The sequence below is a fragment of the Pinus tabuliformis genome, chromosome 8 (genome assembly GCF_031772625.1).
Source record: "Pinus tabuliformis cultivar Carrire ecotype Pingquan chromosome 8, CPIR1, whole genome shotgun sequence".
In the NCBI taxonomy this organism is placed as follows: Eukaryota; Viridiplantae; Streptophyta; class Pinopsida; order Pinales; family Pinaceae; genus Pinus; species Pinus tabuliformis.
In genome coordinates this window covers 1504795500-1504808239 of record NC_142294.1, presented here as the reverse complement: position 1 = coordinate 1504808239, position 12740 = coordinate 1504795500, and the positions used below count along the sequence as shown (strand labels likewise).

At 37.8% G+C, this 12740-nt stretch overlaps 1 pseudogene; it reads left to right on the top strand.

Annotated features, from left to right (window-relative positions):
• The first annotated feature begins 11794 nt into the window (after positions 1-11794).
• LOC149241557 (SUMO-activating enzyme subunit 2 pseudogene) lies at positions 11795-12436 on the top strand (annotated as a pseudogene).
• Positions 12437-12740: the final 304 nt, after the last annotated feature.

Genomic DNA, 12740 nt, shown 5'->3' with positions numbered 1-12740 from the left:
AGATCACTTCGGTTGATGAAAGACTAGATCTAAAGGATAGATTGGGATCTAATGATTTGAAATACACTATTATGATATGGTTGATTATGCGTATTTCTAGATCTGCATACTGACGTAATGTTATGTTCTGGGTCTAACTGATGTCTGGTACAGCTGCAAGTTGATAGAATTTATTTTTAGATCTGTACGCAGGTTGGATTCGGTAAAAGCGCGTGTATATGCGTGTTTCTCTCATTGAAGTAGCGTATATATTTTGGAGCTTGATTTTTGAGTTACAGTTGGGTCTGACTGTTATTGCAGAGTTCTGTAAGTCTGCTCTGTGTTCTGGTGACTAGTGATTGACAGGTTTCAGTGGTTCAGTGATTGATGATGCTAGTATTGGATGTTTTGTGCTTCAATGATTTGTTGTGAAAGTTGAATGAATTGTGGTCTTCAGATTGTAACGTTGTGCTACAGGAATATCCAGTCTGAAAATGTATGAAAGGTGGTACCTGAAAGAAAGATTGTAGGCCAGCACCTACGTACTAGTATCTTGGCTAGTACAAGAGCAAAGGGGGTTGGAGCTCCCTTCCAAGGAAGTTTGGAGAACGAGAGAAGGTTGTAGCCTTCTGCAGGTTGTAGCCTGCGTACTGGTATAAGGCTGCACCAGTACAAAAGGATTGTAAACTGAAGTTTCATATTAAAGATAGAGACGACTTGCAGCAGGTGGTTTTCACCCACATTGGGTTTCCACCTTATATCTTGGTGTTCATGTGTGTGGTTCTGTGTGATCTGTTCTACTGCATCTGTTTACTCTTAATATGGTGAATAATGTCCTCATGCACTTAACTGAAGATAAACTGACTGAATTATAAGATTTCTAGTTATACGTTGTTTTCTTTATTCACAGTTGCGTGTACACGCTGGTTCACTTAACGAAAGTAGCGTATATGTTTCTGAGCATTGAAAAAGTTTTATAGTTCTGATAATACTGATTCACCCCCCCCCTCTCAGTATTATTTCCAACAATTGGTATCAGAGCAGGTCCTTCAGAGAAGCTTGATCGCTTGAAGGTAGATCGTTCACCATGAGCAACTACGAGAGAGAAGCATCGATCAGGCCACCGATTTTTGATGGGACAAACTTCAATTATTGGAAGGTAAGAGTTACTGCATATCTTCAATCTCTTGGTACAGAAGTTTGGGACATTGTAGAAACAGGCTATGCTTTTCCTTCAGCTACTCCTACAGATCCAGCTGAGAAAAAGAAGTATGAAACAAATGCAAAAGCAGTCAGTACTCTATTAGGAAGTATATCCCAAACAGAATTCATGAAGGTAATGCACTTCAAATCAGCAAAAGAGATATGGGACAAAATGGTCACGAGCTATGAAGGAGATGAACAGGTAAAACAAGCTAAACTTCAAACTCTCAAGATTCAATATGAGACTCTCAAGATGTATAATGATGAAAGTGTTGCTAATTATTTTCTTCGGGTAGATGAGATTGTTAATTGTATGAAAAATTTGGGTGAAGAAATAAAAGAGGCTATAGTAGTTCAAAAGATTCTAAGATCATTATCCCCCAAGTTTGAATCTAAAGTATCTGCAATAGAAGAAAAGGAAAATCTCCGTGTTCTCACTATGTCTCAGCTACATGGAATTTTAACTGCTTATGAAATGAGAAAGGGAGATCCATCAGACAGAAGGGAAGATGCTTTTAAGGCATCAGGCAAAGATGAATACTATGAAGCAAGCCATTTTCCAGAAGAAGAGGAAGAAGAATCAAATTTTGTCAGAAATCTTCAAAGGGGTTCTGGAAGGTTCAGAGGTAAGCTACCTTTCAAATGCTTTGCTTGTGGAAGAGTAGGTCATTATGCTGCAAAATGTCCTTATAAGGATAAAGGAAAGGAACCTGCTAGATGGAACAAGAAACTAAGTGCAAATAAGAAAAGCTACTACACCCATGAAGATAGTGATGGTTTATCAAACAGTGATGAAGATGAACAAGGTAATAAATATAAGTTGTTAATGGCATTTGAAGATGATGATTATGAGGATGCTGTAGATGTGAGTAACCTCTATGATGAAATTACTAGACTCAAGAGATGTATAGAAGAAAAGAGTGTGATCATTGATACTCTACAATTTCAAATTGATGAAAAAGAAAAACATCTTGAAAAACTAGAAGGTGAAATTGTTGGTCTCAGAAAAGAAATTGAGAAAACAAAAGCTATTAATCTTAAGTTTGTCAAAGGATCTGAAACCTTGGATGAGATTATCAATGTGCAGCGATCTCCTCTGATCAAGACAGGTCTTGGATATAATGGAGAAACATCTCAAGCCTCTACCTCTAAAAGTTATCTTGATGCAGCAAGGAGAAGCGAGCAAAGGCCAAATAAAAGTCATCAGGTGAATCAGGGACAGTTTATCTCAAGAACAAATAAAGACCATCAAGAAATTCAGGGACAAACAGCCTTAAGGACAAACAGAAGCTACAATCAGCCACAGGTAAAATCTTCCCAATTTGCTCCAGGAATGAATAGAAGCTACAATCGGTTGGATGATAGATCTGATTATCGCAGAAGTTTCTTTAATGGCCAATGCTTTTCTTGCCATAACTTCGGTCACAAAGCAGCTCAATGTGTTGCCTACAAAACAATCATGACTAGAGAAGCTCAAAAGCAAGGGAGAATGACTGGAACCATGAAAAGGACTTATAACAATTTTTCGATTCTTGAAGATGAAGTTGAATGCTCTATTTGTAATAACTTTGGTCATGAAGACTCTGAATGCAGGAGCAGATTCCGGAAGACAACTCAAAAAGAAAAAACCTCAAATGTTAGAACATGGAGAATAAAAGAATCACAACCAGAAAGATGTGGGATAGCCTTTTATGCAGAAGGTCAAGAAAGTCTATGGTACATTGACAGCGGATGTTCGAAGCATATGACAGGGGACAAAGAAAAGCTTGAGTCATATACCGCATTAGAAAAGGGGAAGAAAGTTTCTTTCGGGAACGATATCTCTGCAGCCATAAAAGGAAAAGGTGTTGCTCCGTTGAAAGAGGAGGTCAAAGCAGGAAATGTTTTATATGTTGATGGATTGAAGCATAATCTTCTCAGTGTCAGTCAGATGTGCGATCAAGGAACTGAGGTAATATTTAGATCAAATGGATGTTGTGTTCGCGATCTTGATACAGGTAAAACAGTGATCAAAGGAAGAAGGACTCCAAATAATCTATATATCTTTGAGGAAAGACAACAATGCTACTTAAGCAAGGATGATGAACATTGGCTATGGCATCGAAGGTTGGGGCATCTAAGCTTTTCACAAATAAGGAAAGCATGCAAATATCAGGCAGTTCGTGGTCTTCCAGATATCAAAATTCCAGACAATACCATATGCAAATCTTGTCAATTTGGAAAGCAAACCAGAACTAACTTTCCAGAGAAGGAAGGATCAGCTAGCATGCCTCTCGAGCTAGTCCATACAGATGTATGTGGTCCATTTAGGAAGAGGACACCTCGAGGAGAAGAATATCTGATATTATTCATTGATGATTTCTCCAGATTTTTTTGGTTATGGCTCATGAAGCACAAAGATGAAGCATTCGAAAAATTCAAATCCTTCAAAGCCTTGGTTGAAAATGAATCAGGACACAAAATTAAGTGCCTCATATCTGACAGAGGTGGGGAATTTACCTCAAACGAATTTTTCGATTTCTATGAAGAACATGGGATAAGAAGAGAATTCTCTACAGCTAGAACTCTTCAGCAAAATGGGGTTGCGGAAAGAATGAACAGAACAATCCAACAAATGGCTCGTGCTATGCTTGATGAATCAGGTACTCCCGCAACCTTCTGGGGTGAAGCTGCACATGCTGCGGTTATTATTCTTAACAAAACAAATGTCCGAGTAAACAGCACTCAAACACCTCATGAGCTCTGGAGTGGTGAGACTCCTTCGGTGAAGCACTTCAAAATCTTTGGGAGCAAATGTTATATTAAAAATACTGATGAGCAACTTGGCAAACTTGAACCAAGAGCAGATGAGGGCATTCTTCTTGGTTATTCTCCACATAGCAAAGCATACAAGTGCTACAATAAAAGACTTGGCAAAATTGTTGACATCATTGATGTAGTGGTTGATGAGAAGGGATATATTCCTAGGCAAGTTCACCATGAAGACATTGAAGAAGATGAAGGCTACCCTCAAAGACGGAATGATGAAGAAAAAGAACCTCAAGAAGAACGAGAGGAGCAGACAAGAATAGAAGAGAAGACTCCATCCAGATATGTTCAAAAGAATCATCCGGAATCTCAGATTGTGGGGCAAAAAGAAGCAGGAGTACAAACAAGAAGGACACTTGCAGAAGCTTCAAGCTATTTGGCATTACTCTCCTCCACTGAACCACAAAATGTGAAAGAGGCATGCAAGGATGAATGTTGGGTCAAAGCAATGGATGAAGAACTTGAGCAGATCGAAAAGAACAATACTTGGGAATTAGTTCCTAGACCAAAAGATAAAAATGTAATAGGAACAAAATGGGTCTTCAAGAATAAATTGAATGAAAATGGAGAAGTAATTAGGAACAAGGCCAGACTCGTTTGTAAAGGGTATGCACAGCAAGAAGGAATAGATTTTGAAGAGACCTTTGCTCCTGTGGCAAGACTTGAGGCTATCCGAATGTTCCTTGCTCTCTCAAGCTTTCAAAACTTCAAGGTATTTCAAATGGATGTGAAATCAGCCTTTCTGAATGGAGACTTAGAAGAAGAAGTATATATTGAGCAGCCAGATGGTTTCATTCTTGGGAATGATCCAAACCTTGTATGCAGATTGAAAAAGGCTCTCTATGGACTCAAACAAGCTCCAAGGGCTTGGTACTATCGGTTGGACAAATATCTTCACCAACAAGGCTTTTCAAAAGGATCAGCAGATAACAATCTCTATATAAAAGTTGAAAATAACAAATTGCTAATTCTTGTTGTTTATGTAGATGATATTATCTTTGGCAGCAATGAAGAGACTATGAGTCAAAACTTTGCCTCGGTTATGCAGAAAGAATTCGAAATGTCACTACTTGGAGAATTGACATATTTTCTTGGATTGCAAATTCAACAAAATGAAGGAGGTATCTTCTTGTCTCAAACCAAATACCTCAAGCAGATCTTGAAGAAGTATGGCATGGAAGAGTCAAAGCCAGTATGTACACCCATGGTTACAGGATGCAGCCTCAATGCAAATGATGAATCAGCAGCAGTTCACCAACCCACTTATAGATCCATGATTGGGAGTTTGCTCTATTTGACAGGTACCCGACCAGATATTACACATGCAGTAGGAATTGTTGGAAGATTTCAAGCCAACCCAAAGGAAACTCATCTTCAGGCAGTCAAAATAATCTTCAAGTATCTTCAAGGGACCCAAAACTATGGCTTATGGTATCCTAGAAATACAGATCTCACTCTTCATGCTTACACAGATGCAGATTGGGCTGGAAGTGTGGATGATAGGAAAAGCACAAGTGGTGGTGCTTTCTTCATGGGTTCCAGATTAGTATCTTGGTTCAGCAAGAAACAGAGTTCGATTGCCTTATCTACAGCTGAAGCAGAATATGTGGCTGCGGCATCTTGTTGCACACAACTTCTTTGGATGATGCAGACCTTGCAGGACTTTCAAATCACTTGCACTCCACCAGTCTCTATCTTATGTGATAATACAAGTGCAATCAGCATTTCAAAGAATCCAGTCATGCACTCAAAGACCAAGCACATACCTATCAAGTACCATTTTCTCCGGGAACAAGTGCTTGAGCAGAAGGTCAAGTTAGAGTATGTCCCTTCTAAGGAACAAGTTGCTGATATTCTCACAAAACCACTGCCCAGGGAAACTTTTGAATATCTCAGACAAAAGCTGGGAGTAGTTGATGCTTCATCCTGCTGTTGAAGCTTGTCTGTTCTACAGAAAAGTTGGTATACGCAAGTTACGTAAGGTAAATACGCGTATACACGCCGATTTATGCGGGGAAAGTCGCGTGTATGGTGTACGCTTGTTGCAGAGAGTATATCCGCGTGCATACGCTGTTTTGTACAGGATAAATCGCGTATATGGAGTTCTGAGAAGCAAGGGCAAACTCTGGTTTGAAAAGGTCTGAGATGGGTATGTCAGAATCCTTCAGACACAGTTTCAGAAGGTGCAGCAGGCACAGGTTCAGGGGGAGCAGCTTAAAAGTCTCATAAAGCATTCTTGGCATTTAGATGTTTTGGTTATTGGTTTCAGGAGAAGGAGCTCAGAAAGAAATCCTGGTTGCTGATCTAAAAGATGTTTATCAGATGCTGCTGGTGACTTTTATAAGTCTTGGTCTAGACCTGTTGTCTCTATGTCATGTATCTCTTTTGTGATATCTCTTTTATGATGTCAAGGTCATGTAACGGCCTATGTTGGTTTCCCCACTATGCCTGGGATGATTGATGTAATATAATTGGTTGTTTCTGATGTGTCCCCTCTTGGTAGGGAGTATGGATGTATGTATTGAGTCTTTTGGTGATAGGAAGGTTCCTTATGGTGTATAAGTCTTGGTTCTTGTTGAAGAACATCTTTTACAGATCTAGCCTACAGTCAGGGGGAGCATGATTCAGCACAGCCAAGCAGAGGTATCAGCATAGCCCTTTGCCCTTGATGACAAAGGGGGAGAATGATTCTAAGGATCTTGAGGTTGCCATCAAGTCCAAAGGGGGAGATTGTTGGCATTTTGGCACAGGTGTGGCGCTTTGATACAGGTGTTGTCCTTGATGGCAACTCTCTTTGATGACAAATCTCCATTCAGACTACAGAATAAAGAGAAATCTAATATACATCGGTTAATCAAGTTCAAGTTGCGTATACACGCTGGTGATATGCATGCTAAGTCACGTATATGCAGGAGAGCTATATACGAACGCACGTATACACGCAGATGCATGAACAGAAAAGGGCGTATATGTCGGGAAGTTTCCTTTTGGTCCATGGTAGTTAGTCCTCGGTACTTGTGCCCATGTCTTTGGACCAAAGTACCTCGACAGACGTGTAGATCTCTAGTTTTGAAGTTGATGGTTTTGGATTTCTATGGTTTTGGCTCTTGGTATTGAGCTAGGCCTAAGGCTATATAAGGAGGAGAAGATCATTAGGCAAATCATCTTGAAAAGGCTTGAATATCTGCTGAAGAAAGAGATCTGGTATGCAGGTTCTGGGTTGCTTGATCTAAGCTAAGGAGAGATCACTTCGGTTGATGAAAGACTAGATCTAAAGGATAGATCGGGATCTAATGATTTGAAATGCACTATTATGATATGGTTGATTATGCGTATTTCTAGATCTGCATACTGACGCAATGTTATGTTCTGGGTCTAACTGATGTCTGGTACAGCTGCAAGTTGATAGAATTTATTTTTAGATCTGTACGCAGGTTGGATTCGGTAAAAGCGCGTGTATACGCGTGTTTCTCTCATTGAAGTAGCGTATATATTTTGGAGCTTGATTTTTGAGTTACAGTTGGGTCTGACTGTTATTGCAGAGTTCTGTAGTCTGCTCTGTGTTCTGGTAACTGGTGATTGACAGGTTTCAGTGGTTCAGTGATTGATGATGCTAGTATTGGATGTTTTGTGCTTCAATGATTTGTTGTGAAAGTTGAATGAATTGTGGTCTTCAGATTGTAACGTTGTGCTTCAGGAATATCCAGTCTGAAAATGTATGAAAGGTGGTACATGAAAGAAAGATTGTAGGCCAGCACCTACGTACTAGTATCTTGGCTAGTACAAGAGCAAAGGGGGTTGGAGCTCCCTTCCAAGGAAGTTTGGAGAACGAGAGAAGGTTGTAGCCTTCTGCAGGTTGTAGCATGCGTACTGGTATAAGGCTGCACCAATATAAAAGGATTGTAAACTGAAGTTTCATATTAAAGATAGAGACGACTTGCAGCAGGTGGTTTTCACCCACATTGGGTTTCCACCTTATATCTTGGTGTTCATGTGTGTGGTTCTGTGTGATTTGTTCTACTGCATCTGTTTACTCTTAATATGGTGAATAATGTCCTCATGCACTTAATTGAAGATAAACTGACTGAATTATAAGATTTCTAGTTATACGCTGTTTTCTTTATTCACAGTTGCATGTACACACTGGTTCACTTAACGAAAGTAGCGTATATGTTTCTGAGCATTGAAAAAGTTTTATAGTTCTGATAATACTGATTCACCCCCCCCCCCTCTCAGTATTATTTCCAACAAATTCCTCTTCTAACTCCTCAGGTAGAAATGTTGAATGTGGTATGGAAAGCAGAAGTCAATCCCTCTGAGGATTTAACAAAGTTATCTTAGTATGCAGGAGCTTACATAGCGGTGACAATGGACAAAGCCTCAGAGGTTAGCCAGCTGATCATGGAAAAGGATCAGAGGATCACTCAACTTGAGGTGCAATCAATAGAAGGACAACAAAGGCTTACTCAGCTTGAACAACAGCTAGCAGAGTAGAAACAACAAAATGAGCAACTAAGAGAGTAGTTGAAACTGGAAAAACAAAGGATTGATGAGCAGACTCTCCATAAACAATAGGAGTTGTCTCAAGAGTTAAGCAGGCTTCAGATGATAAGTGAGCAAGAAAATAAGGCAAAGGAAGATCAAATTGCATAAATGCAAGAACAAATACAAAGGTACATGGGTTATCCACGAGTAAGTGAATTCAGAAAAAAGGCCCTGGATATAACCAAAGCCTTATCCCAACGGTTGAACATTCTTTGCCACAACATATCATTAGCCAACCCATTGTGCGATATCTCAGCATCACTAATTGAGAAGGCATTGGAGGCCAGACTGGAATTGGAAAAAGAAGATGAAAAGATAACAAAATTTCTATCTTGGCAAGATTCCATAGAAGGAATGGCTACCAACTTGCCAAAAATACAAGAATTGCACAAGGGAATCCTATTTTCGGAATGGGAGTCCCAATTAATGAAAATCAAAAGAGCAACTTCTAGATGCAGAGTTGCAACGAATGATTTGATCGAATCAGTAAATAACAGTTTACATATGTCTAATTTTGTCTCTGATTTCTCCCAGGTAAGCTCCCAAAAGCAAAGACACTAGAACTTCATTGAAAATAGGAGTTGGTGAACAGATAAAACAAATTGGAGAAATCCAAAACTTGACATTGGAAGCATTCTGGTTTTTTCTAGTCAAACCACATAGCCAGCAAATGGCCATGAAATGCCTTTCTGACGTGATCAATTGCATGATATTCGAACTCTCTGATGCCACCTATACATCCCAGCTACACTCTAGGATGAGTCAACCTCCATAAATCTAGCCAATGCTCAGAATTTGTTAGCTGCAATCACAAGAAATGAAGTCGATTCAGTGAATTTGTCCAACTGCTACTACACTGCTATTTTTATAATGAATCCTAGATTTTCATATCTACAGTTAGACAACACATACCGATTTTTAATGATAGTTAGTTTTTATTTTTATTATTTAAGACCCTTTCATGTATTTAGAAAGGTTCCTCAATTTGTATTAAAACTTGACTTGGGAGTTGCACTTTTGTACTTCTAATATTTTTTTATCAAAAGTTGGACCAAAGTTATACATTTTTGTGAAAGAAGATTTTGCAAGACTCACACTTTTTCATCTTCTGAAGGTTTTCTCAAATAGGAAAGCCGAATCTGAGTGTTATTTACATCGAGAGAATTCAAATGCATACAGTACTATTATCTTTGTTTTTGTCTTATTACTATATGTGAATGAGAATTTTTTAAAACTTGCTATTATTGATATACGTATGTTTTCAAAAAATTCTTTTAGCATATCATTTCTGAAGATTTTATAATTGTTATCATTTGGATATATATGTCAGTGATATATATTGTGATGAATGTGATAATGTTTTTATAATTAATTTGTTTAACTTCTTAAACAAAGTAATCATTATATGAATGCATCTTTTTATTTTATGAATAAGCCATCTTTATGATTATTTGTCCAATAGAAATAATAAAAAATCATATTGTTAACAGGATACCTAGGTTACATTAGTTATATTTGTATGTCTTTAAATTGTAGGATAAAATACTTATCACCTTCGTTACGCATTACAAAAAAATCACCCACCAACTCATACATCATTGGGAAATTGGTCCCATTATATCCAGTCGGAGCCACCACCCCAGACGAAAAAGGAGCTTCAATAAGGTTTGGACCGGGTGGTTTTCCCCGATGTTGATGCAGCAATTTTAGAGTCGTCAATAGGTTGCTTCCGATCAAATTCCTAACGGAGAGTGTGTTTGACAGTCCAATCATGTATGGATGGCCACCTTATGCTTCATCCCAAGTAACCAGCTCAATTATATTCGTATTCCTTTTTGTTTTTCTAGAGGTTACGATATAGTATGGTTCTCCCAATGACTACCCCTTCATTTTCTATTGTAGGTAGGTTGCATTATGGTTAAACTAGAAGTAACTTTGGTGAGGGTTTATTACTCATTAAAGGTAAATTTGCATTTCTATCACACCGAGTGTTTAACAAAGTTCTTGGTATCTAATTTTCAAAATTTCTCCCATCTCTTGACTCTTGTAAGGTTCGATGTTCTCTCTATTTAGGGTTCTCTAGAGGGATTTTTGTTGAATTCTTTCTTATGGCCTTCTATCGAGAGGATTTTGATAGGACCTCACCTTACATCTTAGGTTTGTCGGATGAGACACAAATTGGCTACAACTTACATTTCCTAGCCTTCCTTATGGTTTGTACCCTAATATTTTCTCAGTGTTAAATTATGTCTTTTCCTTTCCCTTCCCGCTTTTACCAATTAGATCAATGACACTTATTGTTTTTTTTCTAGGTGATATGAAACACTAATCTTGGGGCTCGCTATGCGAAATGATTGCATTTCCCTTCTTATGTTGTTCTGTTTTAATTTAACATCAAGGATTGTTTTTTTTATAAGTTCTTTGTCTTATACAAATAGAGGGTTTTTGTGTAAATGTCTCTACAGGAACACATCATCTTCCAAATATTAAACTGTTTGAAATCCTTGTGTGAATTCTCCTCTCATTCAAGTAAGACTGTTGTAATATTTTGGGTTTCCATTTTTTTTTTATGCAATTCTTCCACCACTCTGGATTATTTGTTTCTTTATGGATCCTTTTCTAGCGTTAATTATATGAGATTTAGAGCATCTTACAATAGATGTGATAGAATGATAACAAGGTTTTGTTTTGCATAGAATTTGAAAATTTATTATCTCCACTTACATGCTATATGTAACCATTTAAAACTACAAAAAACTTTCAAAATTGCAGAGTAATCAACCTTTATCACCTTTCATGTTTCAAAATTATTTTATGTAATTCTTTTACTTCTCTGGACAAGTTGTCTCTTTATGTTTTAAAGTATATGATTAATAAAAGGCAAAGGTAACTATCTATATACATAGTAGTTCATTACCCAATTTAAGATCGATATCTAGTTGAATAGGTTCACCTCCTATAAAGGTCGATGTAAAGGAAAAGAAAGGAGAAAAGGTGTTATAGATTTAAAGCTTCCACCCTACTATTCCACCCTACTCTCACATGGGGGTAAGTAAGTTAAGTGGGCGCCTTTAATTTTCGTCGCGGGAATATTCTCCACCAACATATTTTGATATCCCTTTCTCCTCCATTTCAATTTTTCATATCTTTTATGAACCCCAATGGCTTTCGTGGATGAATTAAATGATATTGTGGGTGTCAAATTTTGATAGCCTGTGTAAGTGGCATTGGATGCGAGCTTCTTAAAACCCTCACATTTATGAGTTTCAAAGATGTCCATGTCATTTACACGGATACAATTAAAGTTAGAAATTTGAATAGGAAATTTCCATTTCACAAATACCATGTTGGGTAATCAAAAACAAATTTGGCATGGGAGTTTGTCTTCAACTTCAGACCTGATATGAATATTGTTGCACAACATGGCAATGTCAATGATCATGTGTTTGGTGTAGATTTTTTAAAGTAGTTTAAAGTCGTATTAAATGGGTTGGACAATATGGATTCTCACAGACATGTGAATAGGATTTTCTTGGTTGTAGGTGTTCATATGGTGCAAAGTGGAACTACTATGTATTTAGGACATGACATTGTGCATGTTAAGGGTGAGACGGAGTTTTACTAGTGCCAACCAAAGCCAGTAAAGAAATCATATTCAATTTGTACAATCATAAATACTCCAAGAGATTTTGTACATTGCATTATCTAGGAAAACTAACTCCTTTTTGAAAATATGTTATGTGATAGGAGCTAGGAAAATGATCTTAATGCATAATATAACGTCATTGGAGGTTCCATGAAGGATGATGTTGATGTGTTTGATGTTTATGAGGATGAAAGTTATGAAGACTATGGTAGGTGAATATTTGACCATGTTTTTGGATATAATAGAGAGTGTTAGCACTCAATTTGTTCCCAAAAGTTATGAGAAAGGGAATACGGCTGAGGTAACCACAAACAAATCTTTTAGATGTAGATTCTAGCCCATCTGCATCCAGAGAGGGCTCTCTCTTTATGATTTAGCTTATTTTTGAAGTGTGTTAGGCTAGTTATGAAGAACAAGGGTTTTGTTTTGAGTTTGGTTGGAAAGTTTCAATAGAACAGTGAGGTAAACTAAAGAGTTTCAGTCCATTGGGCATGATGGAGGCAAAGAGGGACAGCTTCCTGGATTCGATTTCTAAATAGAGGAGGTATCACAGAGCAAG